The sequence below is a fragment of the Zingiber officinale genome, chromosome 7B (assembly GCF_018446385.1).
Source record: "Zingiber officinale cultivar Zhangliang chromosome 7B, Zo_v1.1, whole genome shotgun sequence".
Classification (NCBI taxonomy): Eukaryota; Viridiplantae; Streptophyta; class Magnoliopsida; order Zingiberales; family Zingiberaceae; genus Zingiber; species Zingiber officinale.
The window spans coordinates 92,967,432-92,977,219 of NC_055999.1; the positions used below are offsets into that span (position 1 = coordinate 92,967,432).

Consider the following 9,788-nt stretch of genomic DNA (forward strand, 5'->3'; position numbering starts at 1 on the left):
TTTGGTCCTGTATCTGGAATGTTCTTTCTGAATTTTTTGTTTTAGTTAGGTTGCCATAAAATCTTTCGGTCACAATCTTTGTAATGGATTCACTAAGGCAATTAGCTATGAAATTTTTGGAGCGAGAAGAACTTGCTAATTATAACTTCCAGAATGAATTCTTGAAACCTTTTGTGGCCATCATGCAAAAAAGTAATTCTTCTGAAATTTGTGAGCTTATTGTTCGATGTGTTTCTCAGATGATTTTGAGTTGTATTAATCATGTGAAGTCTGGGTGGAAAAGTGTTTTCATGGTATGCTTGAATTATCTTATTGTTTTTCTATAATTTTTCCCACATTCTCAAGCAATACCTTAAATTACGTTTACTGTCATGGTGATTATGTTGGGTTAGAATTTGTAAACTTTTGTATAGATGATATTAATGCTTCTCCTATGTTTAGGTTTTCACAACTGCTGTTGCTGATGACCGTTCCCTCCATTGCCTGTTGACAGTCTATACATGGAAGAAGTGCACGTTAAGGTTAGTATGCGTGTAACGCCCGAAAATTCTTGAAACTGCATTATAAATATTCTATGATTTTTCTGGAATTTTTAGATATTTTTCCGGAATTTTCCGAGTAGCGGAAGCAGCAAAAATAATTAGAACAGCAAAATAGCTTAGGCGGGAATCGAACCCGGAACCTCTCGGATCCGATAACTTTGAGTTAGCCTTAGTAACCGGTGAACCCAGCAGGGCCGTGCTGAAAGAAAGAGGAATCAATTATATTTATATTAGAGTTGGGTTCAATTATCCACTTAATATAAATAGAAGAGTTAGGTTGGGTTTGGTTTATTTTAGAATTTGGTTCGGCAAACTCCTCCCCCTCCAAACCCTCACGCCGAACACCCTTCTTCTCTCCCTCTCTCGGCGCCAACCACAAGGAAGACCTAGGGTTTTCTCCCTAGGGCCCCAAGGGCATCTTCCGGCGAAAACTCCGGCACGAGGACGCTCTCCTTCGCGAGGGGAACGCTTAGACGCGAGAAGATCGTCGAGAAGTCGTCTCCACCGGAATTCTAGCGAATAGAATTGTAAGGAAATTAGCGTACGAGGTAAGAAACCCATCACCTGCAGTATAAGTAGCTCCGTTTGGGTTTTCTACGCATTAGTTTAGCTATATGCAGATTTTTATCAACGCATAGAGTGAAATTGACCCTCCTCGCAGGTTTAGGGATTTAGTGAGCACTTTTAGATGGGCCGGACACATAATCCCTCTTCAGTGGGGGTTTCTAAACGTTGTTGGGTGCCTAGAAGTGGTCTCCCTAATAGAGAGGAGAGTTGGGGCACACTAAGTGTTCGATAAAATAGCTAGTTAAGTAAAAATGCAAACTAGGCATTTTAACAGCTTAGTTGAATGCATTAGAAGCATCTAAATCAGTAAATCAGTTTATTCTAGCTTATATGGGACTATAGTCCAATGGGTGGGCTCCCACAGTCGCCTCTGGGTTCAGACAACCTAGCTCTAGGTTCAGATAACCTAGAAACAGCAAATTAGAATAGTTTAGCTATATTCAGTATTTTACTTTTCAGTTGGCACTGTACCGGATTAGATATCCATTGGGTTGGACTCCCACAGTCGTCCCTAGGTTCAGATAACCTAGTAAACCCTACTAAATTCGGGACTTGCAAACCCGAGTTTAGTTAGGGATGCGCGCACAGTAAGTACAGTTGCCGGGCCCAACAACACATGATTATTATTTTGATCTACTATGCTATTAGTTTTTAAAACTCATAAAATCAGTTATGTTAGTTGAGTTTGATTTCAGCTTCAGGTTAGCTTCAGTTAGCTTAGTTCTCTATTATTGTTCTATGTGATTAGCCTGCTATGCCATGCTTCAGCTTACATGTTCAGTTATTTCAGTTTATGCTTGCAACCATAGTATGTCATGCCAGTACATGTTTTCAAATAGCATTCTTTAAAAGCATGTTTGCATCGTTGCATGTTTTAGTGAGGTAGTTGGTTTCTTACTAAGCTTTAAGCTTACAGATTCTACTTTCCTTATACTGCAGATAAAGGTAAAGGGAAAATGGACTAGCAGAGGAAGCTGGAGTTCAATGCAAAGATGGTGTGTGTGGCAGGAACTGGAATAAAAGATCCTCAGGGGTTTTAGCAAGCTTAAATAGTTGAATTCTTAGTATTTCTTCTTTCATGCATTTTTAGACCTTAGAATGTTTAAACCATGGGAGATTTATTTAGTTTGTTAGTAATTATGTTAGAATGCTAGTTAATAGTTACTAGAATATATTCCAATTGATTTTAGAATTGTTGTGTGAGGTTTTGGCACGCCAGAGTGCTGAAATCAGAGTTTCAGGGTGAGATCAGAACCCAGATCTGTTTGCAGACCGATCAAAGCCGGGTTGTGCCGCTAGATCGGTCAGCTGACCGATCCAAGAGTGAACAGAGAGTTTATCGATCGGTCAGCCGACCGATCCAGAGGCGAACAGTGAGTACAGAGGTTCACTGATCGGTCAGCCGATCGATCAGTAAGCTACTGGATCGGTCTACCGACCAATCAGTGTACTCCTGGATCGGTCGATAGACCGATCCAGCCGGATACAGAAGCGATACAGCTTCTGGATCGGTCAGCCAACCGGTCTAGAGCCTCCTTCCGTGTCAGTATCAAGCTGGATCGATCACGGGATCGATCCGACAGCCCAATCGATCCATGGATCGATTGAAATGCCTGATTACAGCTAGCAGGACATCCAAAAGGCATAGAATATCTCCCCTGGCATGTGTACGACTCCTAGGTACACCTAGAATATTAAGTTCAGTTTACAGTAATTAGTTTAGTAAAAATTTTAATCAATCCAGATTTTCCGCAATAGTAATTTAGCACAGCATTACGTAACGATCGGCCTCGCAGCCTAGTCAGTAGGAGGCGGGTCGTTACAATGCGGTCTTAGTTGTACCCTCTCCTATTTGATATTGCTTCTAAATGATACTTCCAGAACATCAATAACATGTTACTTAAGTTCCTTGTTTTAGCTTTATTTGTGCGATTCTAAAACATTCCACCACCACCCATGGCATTCATTTCTTCGTTGAATATGTGGATTGAAAAGATATAGAAATTCTAAATATTGATCTATTTTTATAAATTCTCCATAAATGAACTTCCTTTTTTATTCCTTGTATGTAGTTTGGAGAGGAATTATGCTTCACTGTTGGAGGTCAGCATATTCCTTTTGGTGCATCACCACAGGTAAGTTTATTTTTCCTTTCTCTAGTTATGGTATGCTTCCTTAAATTATCTTCCATCATCTCTATTGGAAATATTGCTGCTATATATCTAGCAGTCACTTCTTTCTAACACGCCCCTACATATCTCTATTTTCCTCAATAAATTATAAAGTTTTTTCGTAGTTTCACCCAAATGTGTTTCCACGCCTTACAAATTCTTATGATTTTTTGTAGAATATCTGGACTGAACTTGGACCTCCTTGTAGAATCTATCAGAAGCAAATAATTCTACTGTTCAGATATCTTTTCTTGTGTTTTGCTATTCTGAACTCCTTAGTACTACTTTATAGGGACTAGTATTTAGAAAGATTTTAATTCTTAACCACTCTGCTTAATACATTGTTTAAGTTTTGGTGGAAAGATAAAATTGGGGCATAACTAATAGTTTTGCCCTGGGCCTTTAAACAACCAGGACCGGCTCTGGGTAGGTTAGCCATGGACAGTTGACATAATCCAACAAAAGATAGTGTGGTAGCAAATAATCCACTAAACATTCCACTGCTAACCAATTTTAATCATGTCATTCACCATTAAGAAGTTCTTTCAGAACTTACTGCATTCTTATATCCAATTCGAATATGCTCGTATATACAAAATTGGAGTGCATCAAAGCACAAAGGATAAATCTCGTAATAGAATTATAGAAATGACTTATATCCCTGCGAAGAAAATGAGCAACAAGGTTAACAACATAAGTATCATTAAGAGAATACGTAACTATAAGTTGTACATAAAATTGAGCATCATGGATACTGCGATTGTATTCATGCACAAACATTGGAAAACATCAGAATAAACTTAATGAACATTTTGATTTAAATTGAAAAGCAAAAGTTAAAATTTTGGTAAAATCCAAGTACCTAAAGGAGGCACTACAAAAAAACACAAATTTAGGGACAAAAATCTGGAACGAAAATAATTCGTCCCAAAATTGGGACAAATTTACCAACGAAAATAAATTTCGACCCAAATGACCAACGGAATTTGCAACAAAAAAATTTCGTTTCAAGTTTGCAACATGAAAAAATTTCGTTGCTAAATTCGACCCCAAATCTGGAACAAATCCAGAATTCGCCCCAAATTTAGGGACAAATCGAGGATTCGTCCCAAAATCTGGGACGAATCCAAGATTCATCCCAAAATCTGGGACGAATCCAGGATTCGTCCCAGAATTGAAATTATTTTTTTAAAAAAGAAAAAAAACATGGAAGACTTATATCTTGACCTAGAGACATCGGAATTTCATAAAACAAGTTTCTATGAGTTCGTATTGTTGTCCTAATCCTAAATATGCCATCATCCATAATTTTGAATTAATATTTTGAGTGATTCAAAATTTTAACACAAATTAGGTCAAAATGGGATTAAAAAATTCTAAAAATTAATATATTTGGTCAAAAATATTTTTATGGATATATTAATGATCAGGACAACGATACAAACGTATAGAAACTTGTTTCATAAAATTCTGATGTCTCTAGGTTCATATTTAAGACGCCCCATTTTTTTCCTATTTTTTAAAATATTTTAAGTTTTGGGATGAAACCCTGGATTCGTCCCAAAACTAAAAATAATTTAAAAAAAAGAAAATCAAACACCGAATGCTTATATCTTGACCTAGAGATATCAAAATTTCATGAAATAAGTTTCTATGCGTTCGTATCGTTGTCCTGATCGTAAATATACCATCATCCATAATTTTGAATTATTATTTTGAGTGATTCAAATTTTTAACATCAAAAATAGGTTAAATTGGGATTAAAAATACTAAAAATCAATATATTTGGTAAAAAATATTTTTATGGATATATTTATGATCAGGACAACGATACAAATGCATAGAAACTTGTTTCATGAAATTTCGATGTCTCTAGGTTCATATTTAAGGCGTCCTATTTTTTTCCTATTTTTTAAAATAATTTAATTTTTCGGATGAATCTCTGGATTTGTCCCAAATTTTGGGGCGAATCCCTGGATTCGTCCCAAAACTGAAAATAATAAAAAAAAAAGAAAATCAAACACCAAAGCTTATATCTTGACCTAGAGACATCGAAATTTTATGAAACAAGTTTCTATGTATTCGTATCATTATCCTGATCGTAAATATACCATCATCCATAATTTTGAATTATTATTTTGAGTGATTCAAATTTTTAACACCAAAAATAGGTCAAATTGGGATTAAAAAATTCCAAAAATCAATATACTTGGTCAAAAATATTTTTATGGATATATTTACAATCAGGACAATGATACGAATGCATAGAAACTTGTTTCACGAAATTCCGATGTCTCTAGTTCCATATTTAAGTTGTCCCTTTTTTTTCCATTTTTGAAAATAATTTAATTTTTAGGATGAATCCCTGGATTCGTCCCAAATTTGGGGACGAATCCCTGGATTCGTCCCAAAATAGAAAATAATTTTAAAAAAAATTAATCAAACACCGAAGGCTTATATCTTGACCTAGAGACATCAGAATTTCATGAAACAAGTTTCTATGTGTTCATATCGTTGTTCTAATCGTAAATATACCATCATCCTTAATTTTGAATTATTATTTTGAGTGATTCAAATTTTTAACACCAATTACGTCAAATTAGAATTAAAAAAATTCGTCAATCAATATATTTGGTTAAAAAAAAATTTCTGTCTATATTTACGATCAGGACAACGATACAAACGCACAGAGACTTGTTTCACAAAATTCTAATGTCTCTAGGTAGATATTTTTTAAAACATATATAGATTACTACTAACTAAAAAGGTGTTGTACAGCGAATGGTTGTAAATAAGTGACCGAAACCTTAAATAATGACCTACAAACATCGAAATTTTATGAAACAAGTTTCTATGCGTTCGTGTCGTTGTCCTGATCGTAAATATACGATCATCCATAATTTTGAATTATTATTTTGAGTGATACAAATTTTTAACACCAAAAATAGATTAAATTGGGATTAAAAAAATCAATTTATTTGATCAAAAATATTTTTATGAATATATTTACGATCAGGACAATGATACGAACGCATAGAAACTTGTTTCATGAAATTTCCGATGTCTCTAGGTTCATATTTAAGTCGTCCCATTTTTTTCATTTTTTAAAATAATTTAATTTTTGGGACGAATATCATGATTCGTCCCAAATTTTGGGACGAATCCCTGGATTCGTCCCAAAACAGAAAATAATTTTAAAAAAAAATAATCAAACACCGAAGGCTTATATCATGACCTAGAGATATCAGAATTTCATGAAATAAGTTTCTATGCGTTCGTATCATTGTCTTGATCATAAATATACCATCATCCTTAATTTTAAATTATTATTTTGAGTGATTCAAATTTTTAACACCAAAAATAGGTCAAATTGGGATTAAAAAATTCCAAAAATCAATATATTTGGTCAAAAATATTTTTATGGATATATTTATGATCAGGACAATGATATGAACGCATAGAAACTTGTTTTATCAAATTCTGATATCTCTAGGTACATATTTAAGTCATCCCATTTTTTTCCATTTTTTTAAAATAATTTAATTTTTAGGACGACTCCAGGATTCGTCCCAAAACTGAAAATAATTTTAAAAAAAGAAAATCAAACACCAAAGGCTTATATCTTGACCTAGAGACATCGGTATTTCATAAAACAAGTTTCTATGTGTTCGTATCGTTGTCCTGATCGTAAAGATACCATCATCCATAATTTTGAATTATTATTTTGAGTGATTCAAATTTTTAACACAAATTAAATCATATTAGAATTAAAAATTATGCCAATCAATTTATTTTGTCAAAATTTTTTTCTGGATATATTTACGATCAGGACAATAATACGAACGTACAGAGACTTGTTTCACCAAATTCTGATGTCTCTAGGTAGATATTTTTTAAAACATATATAAATTGCTACTAACTAAAAAGATGTTGTATAGTGAATGGTTGTAAATAAGTGACCGAAACCTTAAATATTGACCTAGAGAAATCAGAATTTCATGAAACAAGTTTCTAAGCGTTCGTATCGATGTCCTGATCGTAAATATACCATCATCCATATTTTGAATTATTATTTTGAGTGATTCAAATTTTTAACACCAAAAATAGGTCAAATTGGGATTAAAAAAATACTAAAAATCAATATATTTGGTAAAAAATATTTTTATAGATATATTTATGATCAGGACAACGATACGAACGCATAGAAACTTGTTTCATGAAATTCTGATGTCTCTAGGTCCATATTTAAGCCGCCCCATTTTTTTTATTTTTTTTAAAGAATTTAATTTTTGGGACGAATCTCTGGATTCGTCCCAAAATCCAGGGATTCGTCCCCAATTTTGGGACAAATTCAGAGATTCGTCCCAAAACAGAAAATAATTTAAAAAAAAATTAATAAAAAACCGAAGGCTTATATCTTGACCTAGAGACATCGGAATTTCATGAAACAAGTTTCTATACGTTCGTATCATTGTCTTGATCATAAATATACCATCATCCTTAATTTTAAATTATTATTTTGAGTGATTCAAATTTTTAACACAAAAAATAGGTCAAATTGGGATTAAAAATTCCAAAAATCAATATATTTGGTCAAAAATATTTTTATGGATATATTTACGATCAGGACAATGATACGAATGTATAGAAACTTGTTTCATCAAATTCCGATATTTCTAGGTCCATATTTATTCCTTCTGAATTTTTTCCTCTTTTATTTAACAAAAATTAAATTCTGGGATGAATTCCTGAATTCGTCCCAGATTTTGGGACGAAATTGGGAACAAAAAAGATTTGATGGTAAAAACCCTAGATCTATACCTCATCACGCTTCTTATTTTCTTCCCCATTTCTTTCCTCTCTCCCTCGTTCCCCCTTCCAACCTGCGATTTCCAGGAGGGTTTCGGCCACATCTCTGATCGACGACGGCGTGATCTGCGACGATCGCGTGATCTCCGGCGGTGGAAGCTTTTCGATTGGTAAGCCCATCTCTCTATGTTGCTCTCGGATCTCCCTCTCTCGGCGACGACGTGATCTCCGGGGTGGCCGCGGGCTGGCCACCGACGCGAGCTGTCCGCGAGCTGGCCGCCGCCACGGGCTGGCCATGGGATGGCCGCCATCGCCGCGGGCTGGCCATGGGCTGGCCGCTGCTAGGCGTCGGCTGGCCGGCGTCTGGCCGGCGGCGCGAGCCTAGCAGTGGCTGGCCAAATCTGGCCCGCGTCGTGGTTGTGCTGAAGTTCAATCAAGATTCACAATAGATACTTCAAATTTCTAGTGACTCGTAGAACAATGAATACTAGATATAAAGAAATCCAGATCTATAAACATTGGTAACTGACTCCTTAATATTAGAAGCAGATATATGCATATCAACTTTGTTAAACTGCAGAAGCAAAAAAGATAAAGTTACAAGTACACATGAGATTTGATATCAGTTGTATTCAATAGTTAAGTATTGGCGTACATATTTGTAAAATTGAGTTATATTTGCTAAATACAACTTGAACCTTCACAAAAGAAGTTGCGCTGTTGACTTACTATGATGGTTACATGAGTTTGTGTTTCTTGCAGAGTTTTGATTAGTTAGTGATATACATATATAATCGCAATATATTCCCCAAACACTTGCTTTCTTAACTTGCTGATGCTCTCTCATACTTGTGTTTCTTGCAATGGTAGTTATCTCTCCAAGTCTAGATATGTAAATAAAAATGACTACCATGGAGTAACCTACTAAGGCGTACACTAGTAGCCAATAAAAGAAGACTAAATGATTATTGCTGTTCATAGACTTCCATAGCAAGAAACATTCATGTATCAGTCTAGGTAAGAAAAATAACATATGAATTAACTAAGAATTGGGAACACTTTATTTTTACACTTTACAGTGGGTAAATGGAATTGTTAAAATTGTAAGTTCAAACTCAAATTGTTAAATCTTGATGACCTAAAAGTCACTACATTATGAAATTGTAAGTTAGCTTTAAATAATTATGTTATAGTTGATTAATTGTGTTTCTTCTTTTTGATAAGATGCTCTTTGTTGTTTTGTCTTTAATGATAAGATTTATCTGTAGTTACTTTTAATAATGTTTAACTAAATAGCTGAATTCAGGTAAAATGTAGAATGAGCGAAGTTGGATGTATAACAAGAATTTGCCTAATCGTCAGGGGTTAACTCCTGAGTTTATCATTGCCTGAGGCAATTTTTGAATTTTGCATCTAGTCAAGTTATGTATATGGATGGCAAGAAGATAAGGTGTGTGTGTAGAAAGTGTCACAATGGCAAATTTTTACCCACCGATAAAGTTGGAGAACATCTTTGTAGATTTGGTTTTACCCCGAATTATTATAATTGGACAAGTCATGGCGAACTGTTCATATCTGATTAGGATTATGGACGGAATTTCCAAGCCTCTGTTAGTGGGGATCAGAGTTATTATGAACAATTCACTCCATATCAGAGGATGGTAATTGATGCGAGCTGTCAAAATTATATTCCTGAGAC

At 34.7% G+C, this 9,788-nt stretch overlaps 1 long non-coding RNA gene across 1 annotated transcript; it reads left to right on the plus strand.

Moving 5' to 3' along the window:
* The first annotated feature begins 450 nt into the window (after positions 1-450).
* On the plus strand, positions 451-3,669 carry LOC122006291. Its single transcript, XR_006118669.1, has 3 exons — positions 451-521; positions 3,182-3,244; positions 3,457-3,669. It is a non-coding gene; the product is annotated as an uncharacterized LOC122006291 (long non-coding RNA).
* Positions 3,670-9,788: the final 6,119 nt, after the last annotated feature.